Raw genomic sequence first — 12,267 nt, forward strand, 5'->3', positions numbered from 1 at the left:
TTCTCCTTTGCTTTCTGCTTCTCTTCTTTTCCCAGCTATTTGTAAGACCTCCTCAGACAGCCATTTTGCTTTTTTGCATTTCTTTTCCATGGGGATGGTCTTGATCCCTGTTTCCTGTACAATGTCACAAACCTCCATCCATAGCTCATCAGGCACTCTGTCTATCAGATCTAGTCCCTTAAATCTATTTCTCACTTCCACTGTATAATCATAAGGGATTATGATTAAATCATTCAGAGTAGATTAAGTTAATTCAACAAGTTTACTGAGTTCCTTTTATGTCCTAGGTCCTTTGACAGATATTGGAGATATAGTAATTAACAAAAACATCTCTGACTTTGAGAAGCTTATACCTAGTAGGAAAGACAGGTATAAAAAGATACTTTTTGATACTATGGTAAGTGCAAGTATACAGATATGCATATACTGCCATGTGCTCAGCTCAGTCTGAGGGGACAAAGACTTCTTAAACTGGCCACTGTCCTGAATCTTGAAGTTTGAGTATGAATTAGCCAGCAAGGCAGTTTCAGTGGAGGAGAGGTCTGAATTCTGGGAGCAGTGGGTCACTGAGTATCTGGGTGTTGAAGACAGTGAGTGCAGATTATTCCTCCCAGAAGATCTGGTGACAGTAAAAAATGATGTGGTGAAACAGTTTGCCGAACCCCTACATTTTTTGTCAGAGAGAAACCCTAGCAGGGCTTGATGTTTGTTGTCCTAAATATTTAGTTCCAATTACTAAAATGAAACTCATAAGGCTCAGTAAAAATTGACTTTCACATTTAAGTTCATCTTATGAAAGTCATCCCTCAAATATATGTTAAAGTTATTTTAAAGAAATAAATGGGGCTTCCCTGGTGGCTCAGAGGTAAAGAATCCACCTGGCAATGCAGGAGTCATGGGTTCTATCCCTGAACTGGGAAGATCCCACATGCCGCAGAGCAATGAAGCTTATTGCTTCACCGTGCACCACAACTGTTGAACCTGTGCTCTGGAGCCCAGGAGCTGCAACTACTGAGCCCATGGGCCACAACTTCCGAAGCCCACGTGCCCCCGAGTCCACGCTCTGCGACAAGAGAAGCCCCTGCAATGAGAAGCCTGCACACTGAAGGTGGAGAGCAGCCCCTACTGGCCACAACGAGATAAAAAGCTGTGCAGCACAGCCAGATACAAAGAAATAAATAAACATCATTTAAAAAAGAAACGAGTAACTTAATAGAGAGTAGTGCCCCAAGTGCTTCAAAAAAAGCAAAGAAAGATGAAATTCCTGCAATACCCATTCCCTCCAAACTTCCAACAACTTAGTACTTGGAGTAATGGCACAAAGTAAGTTCAAGTCTAAAAATAGTTCAACATGTGACTTAATAAGAGATTAATACTTTTAAGATTCTACTTTCCTGCATCTCTTGAATGATTCTCATGGAGCAAGTAAAGTCTCTTTCCTTCATGGCCCTTCCCCTTTGAAAAAATAATTTCACTGTTACACATGTGTCAGCTGGCTGTCAAAAAGAAATTGTAATGTCGCATTTGAAAGGAAGGCCTTATAACTGATGGCACCCATAATTGATAATTGATGGAAAAATACATACAATGGGAAGTAACTGACAAGGTTCTACACAATGGAGGGAAGATCCCCTGGTGGCTCAGATGGTAAAGACTCTGCCTTCAGTGCAGGAGACCTGGGTTCAATCCCTGCTTTGGGAGGATCCCCTGGAGAAGGGAATGGTAACCCACTCCAGTATTCTTGCTGGAAAACCCCATGAATAGAGGAGCCTGGCAGGCTATATAGTTAATGGAGTCACAACGAGTCAGACACAACTGAGTAACCAAGCAAGCCACACAGTGGAAGTTATGGAGCCTGAGGTTTCATTAGAATTGTATTCTTTCATTTAAGGAGTGTGTAGAATTGTGAGACTACACTTGATCTTAGCCAAAAGGCCGAGAAATGATGTAGAATTATGAGAAATGGGACCTTATTTCCTTCCCCAAACAAAGTTCTTAGACCTCCTACTAGGAATTTTGGTGTCATTATCTTTCCTCTAATGAGATTAACCATTAAAGTATCTTGTTTGACTTGTCTTTCTGACTACTGATTGCGGTTATTCATGGATTTGCAAAATCTTTATCACAGTCAATGACCTCAGCCTTATTAGACAATCTCAGTGTGAGAACAAAAGGATTTTCTTAAATGCCTAACTGAAAGTTTAGTAAATACCCTACATAAAAATCAGAAAAAGATTAACTTTAAAAACAGTTTGGATCAAGTTCTGTTGCAATAAATACAAGAAGTCAGATTATATTCCTGATGAAAAATTAATCAATACAGTAAGTCCCCTACATACGAATGAGCCCCTTTCTGAGAATGATAAGTGCAATTTGTATCAAAGTCCAAGTTAGCCCCGGTTAACTAACTAGTTAACTAACACACGTGGCTATATAGTACTGTACCATAATAGGTTTATAATACTTTTCACAAATAATACATAAAAAACAAACACAAAAATAAACATTTTTTAATCTTATAGTACAGTACCTTAAAAGTACAGTAGTATAGTACGACAGCGGGCACACAGAGGCTGGCATCGAGTGAACGGGCAAGAAGAGTTACTGACCGGAGGAGGGAGAGGAGGTGGGAGATGGCAGAGCTGAAGGATAATTAGCAACACGAGACGGAGGGCGAGCTGCAGTTTCACTCCCACCTGACGCTGATGGCACAGGTTCTGGTTCCTTGCTGGGTTCAATTCTGCCCATCCTTTAGGAAAAATGATCCAATGACGTCTGGGTAGTAGATCTTTTTTTCTCAACATAGATGACACAGCAACACTGGTTTGCATTCTGCAATCTTTGTGTACCATTCCACGTTTGGGTCCCGTGCCTCAAAAACTAACAGTGTCTCCTCTGGGACCTCCCTGGGGTCCAATGGCTGAGACTTTGCACCCGATGCAAGGGGCCCGGGTTTGGTCCCTTGTCCAAGAACTAGATCCTGCATGCTGCAACTAAGATTTCACATGCTGCAACTAAAGATCCACACAAAGATGGGAGATTCTGCTTGCTGCAAGTAAGACCCGGCACAGCCAATAAAATATTAAAAAAAATAAAATGATCAGTGCTTCCTCAAATAGAGAAAATCCCCTTGCCATTTCCTATGTCATAAATTTCTTTAGTTACTTCTTTTTCCTCTTGTCTCCCTTTGTTCTTTCTTTGGGCCTCCAATTCCATCAGGTCTTCCTTAGTAAGCTCCTCGTGTTGCACAGTAAGAAGTTCAATGAAGATATTCTCTTGCAAATATAGCTTGAGACAAAGATACTGTGCTACTGTATTCTATACAGTCCTCTGCATTAAAGTACATGGAAGCACAGCTACATGTAGAGGATGCACGCACATGACAGTGTATGCCAGACACGTGACCTTACGTGATTGGACATGTGAAAGCATGTTTGCATCTTTAAAACTTCAAAACTTGAAAGTTTGTATGTAGGGGACTTAACTGCAGTCAATCTAAGAAAAAAAATGGAAAATTTTATTTGAGCCAGCCTAAGGATTATAACCCAGCAGACAGTGTTTGAGAAAGCTCTGAGGACTGCTCTGTCTGGTAGAATGGTAAACTCCAACCCACTCCAGTATTCTCACCTGGAAAATCCCATGGACAGAGGAGCCTGGCGGGCTATAGTCCATGGGGTCACAAAAGAGTTGGACAGGACTTAGCGACTAAACAGCAACGACAACAATTGATCATACAGGCTCTTTTAAGTTGGCTATCCTGGAAAATTTTACAAGGAATCTCAAATTGAACTTTCAAAAGACATCAGGCTGGGAAAACATGTCAAGGGCTTACCATCAGGTTCTGCGATAGCTATAGACTTGAATGTATTCCTCTCTTCTCAAGCTCCTCAACAAATCTTGAGATTCCTGCATCTGCCAGGAGGTAGCCTTTCTTATTCACCTGATGAGGTTGCTGGGAACCTAAGAGTTTCCAATTTCTGGAGAGAACAGGGAGAAAGGAAAGATAAATGCTACAGTTCCACTTACAAAGGTATAATTTATCAAATTGCTGTAAGTTATAATTAGCTTAAGGGAACGTATAGCTGGTCACAATAAATACATTTGGTTCATAAGCAAAATACAGTGATATATGTTTTTGAGACAAAGGATTATATTTCAAATGATGTATTGACAGTTTATACAATCCAGATCTGCATGTACAAAGTGATTAGTGGATCATCCTGACCCTTTACAAGATTTAGAGGAAAGGTTTACTCCTAAGGAGGTCTGGCTAATGCAGATTCATAATACACACTAAAGGGGAGGGAAGAGGCTCAAATAAGCAGAGGAAAATTTTTATGTTCCAATTTTTGTCTTGTCATGAAATATGACTTTATTTCACCAGTTCCCCCCCTTATATCATTAATCTTTTAATGGAAAGCATTAGGTGAACAAACATTTGGTCCCTCAGTGCCAGGATTGTTGCTTGCCTGTCCTGGCTCTATCATGTCCCTTCATGCTGCAACTTTATAGCTTGGTTCTTTCTTTCCTTTCAGGGTGTTATACTAGTGAGATGTCTGGCATGGACTAGTGGTAAATTCCAAGTTGTCCAATAGGACTTATGTCAGTGTTACCTCACATGTGCACTTTTCATGTTCATTAATTTTTTGAGAACTATGGATGTGACCAGCAGTTTCAAGCTTTTAGGTATCATTATTTTAATAGGAGTAGGTGATATACAGTGCAAAAGGCAAGAAACTGTCACTTTATAAGTCACACCAGCTGTAATCAAAATTGTCAATTGGAGTAACAATGTCATTAAGCAAAGGTTTAAGCCAAGATCCTCCTCTGTGTGTGCGTGTGTGTGTGTGTGTTTTAGTTGCTCAGTTGTGTACAATTCTTTGCAACCCCATGGACTGTAGCCCAACAAGCTCCTCTGTCCATGGAATTCTCCAAGCAAAAATACTGGAGTAGGTAGCCATTCCAAACCATTTCCTCATATTTCCCCTAAACTGGGAAAAGGATCATTCAGAACAGAAATTTGATTCTTCATATGTGTCATAAGATGAGTTACTCCAAAAGACACAGCAAGTATAAAAAATTAACATGAATTATGCATTATATCATCAGTTCCCCTATTTTGTAAGACCATTTTTCTCATCATAGAGACTTCAGAACTGAGCAAACTATTGACTTGATGACTAATATTCAAAGTTTGCTCAGTAAATTTTGTTAAAGCCACTATGTGATTAATGATATCTTCCATTCCAAGTGAAGGAATGAATATACTGGCCAAATGATCACACCATTGGAAAACTGATAGAAAATCAGCATGCAAACATCAAAGGCAGATTGATAAGGACTGTTTCAAAGGCTACAAATAGGGGACCTTGACCCCAAAAGAAACGAACTCTGCATCTTCCTAACCAATCTGGGGAGAGACAAGGCCTTAAACTTGTTCCACAAATCTACTGGTTCCTTTAGGAACTACCCAATATTTAACATCTGGTGAAAAGGAATATTTATGGCCAGGTTCAAAACGGGTTAAACTGGCCAAGGAAGAAGATCCCGCTTAGTAATATTGGCAGTAATGGTAGCTTGCATGGTACTAGAGTTTCTTTCTTCTAAGCTAAAATGTCTAAGGGTCATTCAACTAGAACCTTGGAGAGGAGAAATCTACCAAGGTAACCTAGGAGGACTGAATGCAGGTAATTGGCCACATGTCCACCAAGTGGATTGATTTTTGATATTTGCAAATGAGTGAGCCCAAGGAATAAATACATTTTGTTCATAAGTAGGATATGAACAGTTATCGAGGTAATTGGTACATAGCCCTGGTCCAGTAACTTGGGTCAGCTGTCTAGTTCAGATAACGTCGTCATCTTGTCCTGGTCTGGTAGTGTTGGTCTAAGTTAGTTGAAGTTGGGTGTCAGAAATAGGAGTTTCAATTACACAGGCTCTTTTAAGTTGGTTAAGCTGGAAATTTTTATAAGGAATCTCAAATTAAACTTTTAAGAGGCATCAAGGCTGGGAAAATCATGTCAAGGGCTTGCCATCAGATTCTGCCTGCAATAGCTATAGACTGTCTTCTTAAGGTCCTCAAGATATCTCGCAATTCCTGCAGCTGCCAGGAAATGGCCTTTGTTATTCACCTGATAAGGCTGCTGGGAACCTAAAAGTTTTCAATTTCTTGAGAGAACAGGTAGAGAGAAAAGATAAATGTTACAATTCTACACACAAAGGCATAATTTACCAAATTGTTGTAAGTCATAATTAACTCAAGGGAACGATTAAAAATCAGTAATATTTCAGATAAAAAAACACAAAACTACTATAACCATATTCATAATTTCCCTCAGTCCTATGTGACTAATTCTTGATCTTAATATTCTGCCAACAGTTTTATGAAGCCATCAGGTTTTTCCATTAGAATTCTTTCATTTCTTACCCAGTTCAGCACTATGACCTAAAAGTTATCAGAAGCTTGTGTTTGTCATAAAGTTCTTTCTATGAATCTTTTGAAGATCAAGTATTTGTGTGTTTTTTTTTTGCAAAAACATCTGTAAAACAATAACTATAAATGACAAAAGACTTAGCAAGGTTAGAAAGCTGATTACAATGTAATTGACAAAGTTGGTTATTGCTGTGGCAAAAGACATATTAGGATAATAGTAGAATTATTATTGTTAACATTTTACTAGGACACAGTCAACTTTTACGAATTTCACACAATCTCTAGAACATTCATATCATCATGTTTACCCATATAATACAACATAAGAAGGTTTATTAGCACTCATCGGACAATGTTTTCCATGTAATTTAACACACAAAATGAGACCAACTAGTTTAATGTCTTTCCTTGGGAAGGAGAGAAAACAAATCTTTTGAGGTGTTACAGGGGCCCTTTAGAAAGTCACAAAGGCCAATGAAACTTCAATTATAATTTGATCTTTGGGAAGTTTGTCAAAAATAATCAAAAGATTTCAAAACACTTAGTCAATAAGATCATAGGTCATTGTGGGACAAAGCTTATTTTCTTAACCAAAGTAACAATAAAAACATTCAAAAGCTAATACAGAAAGTTATAACACATTACTTAAAAGTTAAGTAAATATTACAATCTGTTATCAACCTGTTATCTCATTTACATTTAATTAATACTTTCATCATATTAAGTTATTTTTCTTGCTGGCAAATTTTATAACAGGAGTAATAAAATCTTATTTGACTTCTAGTAGAACTTCCATATGTACAATCTGGATTTAGAAAAGGCAGAAGAACCAGAGATCAAATTGCCATTATCTGTTGGATCATAGGAAAAGCAAGAAAATTTCAGAAAAACATCTACTTCTGTTTCACTGACTATGCTAAAGCCTTTGTGTGAAACATAACAAACTGGAAAATTCTTAAAGAGATGGGAATACCAGACCACCTTATCTGCCTCCTGAGAAATCTACATACAGGTCAAGAAGCAAGAGTTAGAACCAGCCATGAGACAATGGACTGGTTCAAAATTGGGAAAGGAATACATGGCTGTATATTGTCACCTTGCTTATTTAACTTATATGCAGAGTATATCATGTGAAATGCCAGACTATATGAATCATAAGCTGGAATCAAGATTGCTGGGAGAAATATCAACAACCTCAGATATGCAGATGATACCAACCTAATGGCAGAATTGAAGAGAAACTAAAGAGCCTCTTGATGAAGGTGAAAGAAGAGAGTGAAAAAGCTGACTTAAAACTAAACATTCAAAAAACTAAGATCATGGCATCCAGTCCCATCACTTCAAGGCAAATAGATGGGGAAACAATGGAAACAGTAACAGATTATTTTCTTGGGCTCAAAAACAAAATCACTGGATGGTGACTGCAACCATGAAATGAAAAGAAGCTTGCTCTTTGGAGGAAAAGATATGAAAAACCTAGAGAGCATATTAAAAAGTAGACATCACCTTGCTGACAAAGGTCCATCTAGTCAAAGCTATGGTTTTTCCAGTAGTCATGTATGGATGTGAGAGCTGGACCAGAAAGAAGGCTGAGAGCTAAAGCACCAATGCTTTCAAACCGTGGTGCTGGAGAAGACTCTTGAAAGTCCCTTGGATATAAAAGAGATTAAACCAGTCAATCCTAAAGGAAATCAATCCTGAATATTCATTGGAAGGACTGGTGCTGAAGCTCCAACACTCTGGCCACCTGATGTGAAGAGCCGACTCATTAGAAAAGACTCTGATACTGGTAAAGATTGAAGGCAGGAGGACAAGGGGACAACAGAGAATGAGATGGCTGAGTGGCATCACTGACTCAATGCACATGAGCTTGAGCAAACTCTGGGAGACAATGAAGGACAGGGAGGTGTGGCATGCTACAGTCCAAGGGGTCACAAAAAATTGGACACAACTTAGTGACTGAACAACAACAGGAATAATAAAAGTATTAATACTTAATGACTCTAAAGACATGTCTATATTAATTAAACCAACAACTTACTTTCATTCATTAATCATTAATCTTAGGTCTCATAATCCTGAAGTTCATTTGGGTTAGTTTTTTTAAATATTTCTGAGTATTTATATAAGTGCTTAATTTCCTTTAAGCCAATTAAATAGAGCTCTTTTACAGATTAACATTGGCAATATTACACATCTACAACATACACACAGATAATGATGTGGAGGTGAATAAAAAGCTAGGTGGGTAAAGCTATTATGATGGTAGAGCATAGAGGAAAAGGAACTGGAAGGATATCAAGGGGTCTGGAAAAGTCATTCCATCAATTTGGACCTCATCTGAAAAGGTAAGTTTTAGATTAAAAATGTAAGAAAGTTTTCAGTTATATAAGTGTTGGCAAACCTCTCAAATTCAAGCTTGGGTGTCCAATGTGCAGCCCAAACCAAATACTGAGACACCAGTGTGCATGGAGAAAGGTTTATTTGATTTGGCCAAAGTGAGAACAATAGAACCAAGATTGCTTAGCTTCCTCTTAACAAAGAAGCTAAGTGGGGGAATTTTACATCATTAGGAAGCAAGAGAGAGAGCGTTTTAGGGAATGGAGGGGGGAAATCTATGTTTCTTCAGTCTCAGAACCACTGGTGTACCAGACTTCTGGGTGCCAGCATCTGATCATATCTTCCTTAAAGTCATCCATTTCTTCTGCAACACAAACTCATAAATTCTCCTTGTGACCCTGGTGTTATCTCCTCCTGCCTGACCAAGAAATAGCATTTCAGCAGCTAAAAGTTATATCATGTAAACAAGGGGTGCCAGGCAGGAAGCAAGGAGCCAACATGTGTGAGCAAACAAGGTCTGCTGCTGCTGAGTTGCATCAGTCGTGTCCGACTCTGTGCAACCCCACAGACAGCAGCCCACTAGGCTCCTCCGTCCCTGGGATTCTTCAGGCAAGAATACTGGAGTGGGTTGCCATTTCCTTCTCCAGTGCATGAAAGTGAAAAGTGAAAGTGAAATTGCTCAGTTGTGTTCAACTCTTTGTGACCCCATGTACTGTAGCCCACCAGGCTCCTCTGTCCATGGGATTCTCCAAGCAAGAGTACTGGAGTGGGTTGCCATTCCCTTTTCTGCAAACAAGGCCTAATCAGAATTTATTTTACTCCAGTTGCTAAATGTTAGGGGGTACTAAAATCACAAGGGGCCTGGCTAATCACAAGGGACCCAGCTAAACACAAGGGACCCAGCCACACAAGTCTATATTTCAGTCAAAATGGACTTTTTAATTAGAAAAGAAGAAACAAGAAGTTAATCTTTTCTACAAACACTAAAAATAAAATAAAATGAAAACCGTGTATCAGAAAAAATATATCATGATCACTCAGATCACTAGAACAACAACAACAACAACAAAACCCTGAAAGCAAAATACTGGACCAGTCTCACAAAACACTGGAATACCAACTCACTTAAAGCAGTGGTCCCCAATCTTTTTGGCACCAGAGATGGGTTTTGTGGAAGATAATTTTTCCAGGGACAGAGGTGGGGGTAATGTGGGCAATGGGGAGCAGCAGATGAAGCTTCACTTGCCAGTTACTCACCTCTTGCTGTGCGGCCTGGGTTCCTAATAGGCCATGGACTGGTATCAGTCTGCAGACCAGGGTTTGGGGATCTCTGACTTAAGGAACTATCACATTTTTAGTGGGTATAGTGATGAAAGCATAAATGGGGAGAAAAAAACTTGCCTTATGTTTTGTATTTTTGCATTATGTCCAATGTTGTTTATATATCTTTACAGGCCAACAGACCCTGGAGAAAGAAATGGCAACCCACTCCAGGATTCTTGTCTGGAAAATCCCAAGGACAGAGAAACCTGGTGGGTTACACCCAACAGGGTAGCAAACAGTTGGACATAACTTAGCAACTAACACACACAAGCCAACAGAACTTAGCAAAACGCTTCTCTATTAGCTTTGATAGCTGAATCTTTTCCACTTGTGCCTCAGGTTGAAAGGAAATTTATGTAGATCAAAACAACATAGAGACCAACTTATGTTACCAGTGCTATGCTAATTACTTGAGAGATAAATGTTGCTATATGAGCAAATGAGTTATCTGCCAGATAAATATTAGATTGGCTCATCCCTTGAAACTTCCAGTCATTTTTTGAAAATACATATAATTGTAAATTATGAGGCCCAAGCAATCTTTTCGTTTTCCTTCCCTTAGTTCACCTTTCAGAAGGCCTAACTATAGACAAAGCCTTAAAAAAAGTAAAGTTTGGGGACTTTTTTTTTTTAAGTGATGTAACTTACTCTCTGTTCTGGATTGCAAAGATGCCAATTTAACGGGGGCTATATATAATTTAAACATTCTTTTCTACAAATAAATACTTCCTGCAGAAAATTTGGAAAATACAAGATTGTAAAGAAGTAGAGGAAAAACATTTTCCATTCAGTCAGTGGAGGTTTTACTATTTACTTTTTATACTGTATAGTTATACTACTTTGGTATTATGATTAAGTTACTTTTTGTATCATGAGTATTTCCATGGGCCATTAAATCCTTGGTAGTTTTTCAGTGTCTGCACAAAATTTCCTTTTATAATAATGCCATTCTTCATTGAAGTTTTTTTAATTATCAAAAGTAAAATAATAGCTATAGATTATTAGGATTATTGTCCTTAATAAAAGACTTATTAAAGATGTGAACAGATGTTTTTCCAAAGAAGACACACGGATGGCCAACTGGCACATGAGAAGATGTTCAACATCACAAATCATCATAGAAATGCATATCAAAACCACAGTGAGATATCACCTCATACCTGACAGAATGTGATGTGCTGTGCTTAGTCACTCAGTTGTGTCTGACTCTTTGCGACCTGATGGATTGTAGCCCGCCATGTAGCCAGAGGACTGTCCATGGGGATTTTCCAGGCAAGAATACTAGAGTGGGTTTCCATGCCCTCCTCCAGGAGATCTTCCCAACTCAGGGATTGAACCCAGGTCTCCCACATTGCAGGTGGATTCTTTACCATCTGAGCCAACGAGGAAGCCCAAGAATACTGGAATGGGTAGCCTATCCCTTCTCCAGTGGAACTTCCCGACCCAGGACTCAAACTGGGGCTCTCCTGCATTGCAGGTGGATTCTTTACCTGCTGAGCTACCTGATAAGTCATCTGTCAGAATGGTTTTCATCAATACCACAAATAATAAATGTTGGTAAAGATGTGGAGAAAAGGGAACCCTTGTGCACTTAGTAGGAATGTAAATTGGTGCATTCACTGTTGGAAAAAGTATGGAGGGTTCTCAAAAAATTAAAAATATAACTACTATATGACCCAGTGATTCTACTCCTGAGTATTTATCTTCCCCAAATGAAAACAGTAATTTGAAAAGCTATATGCACCCCAATTGCATAGCAGCATTCCAGGTGGGCCTAGTAGTAAGAAATCCTCTTGCCAGTGCAGCAGACGTAAGAGACAGGGGTTTGATCCCTGGGTCAGGAAGAGCCTCTGGAGAAGGGCAGGGCAATCCATTCCAGTATTCTCGCCTGGAGAATCCCGTGGACAGAGGAGCCCGGTGGCTGCAAAGAATGGGATACAACAGACTAGCATGCATGGAAGCAAACTAAATGTCCATCAACAGACAAATGGAAGAGTTGATACACACACGCGGGCGTGTGCATGCACACTCACACACACACACACACACATACTCACACCACAATGGAATACTACACAGTCATAGAAATGAATGAAAATTTGTCATTTGCAACAACTTGGACAGACTTGGAAGTTATTATGCTAAGCAAAATAAGACTGAGAAAGTTTAAA

Source organism: Odocoileus virginianus, chromosome 19 (genome assembly GCF_023699985.2).
Source record: "Odocoileus virginianus isolate 20LAN1187 ecotype Illinois chromosome 19, Ovbor_1.2, whole genome shotgun sequence".
Classification (NCBI taxonomy): domain Eukaryota; kingdom Metazoa; phylum Chordata; class Mammalia; order Artiodactyla; family Cervidae; genus Odocoileus; species Odocoileus virginianus.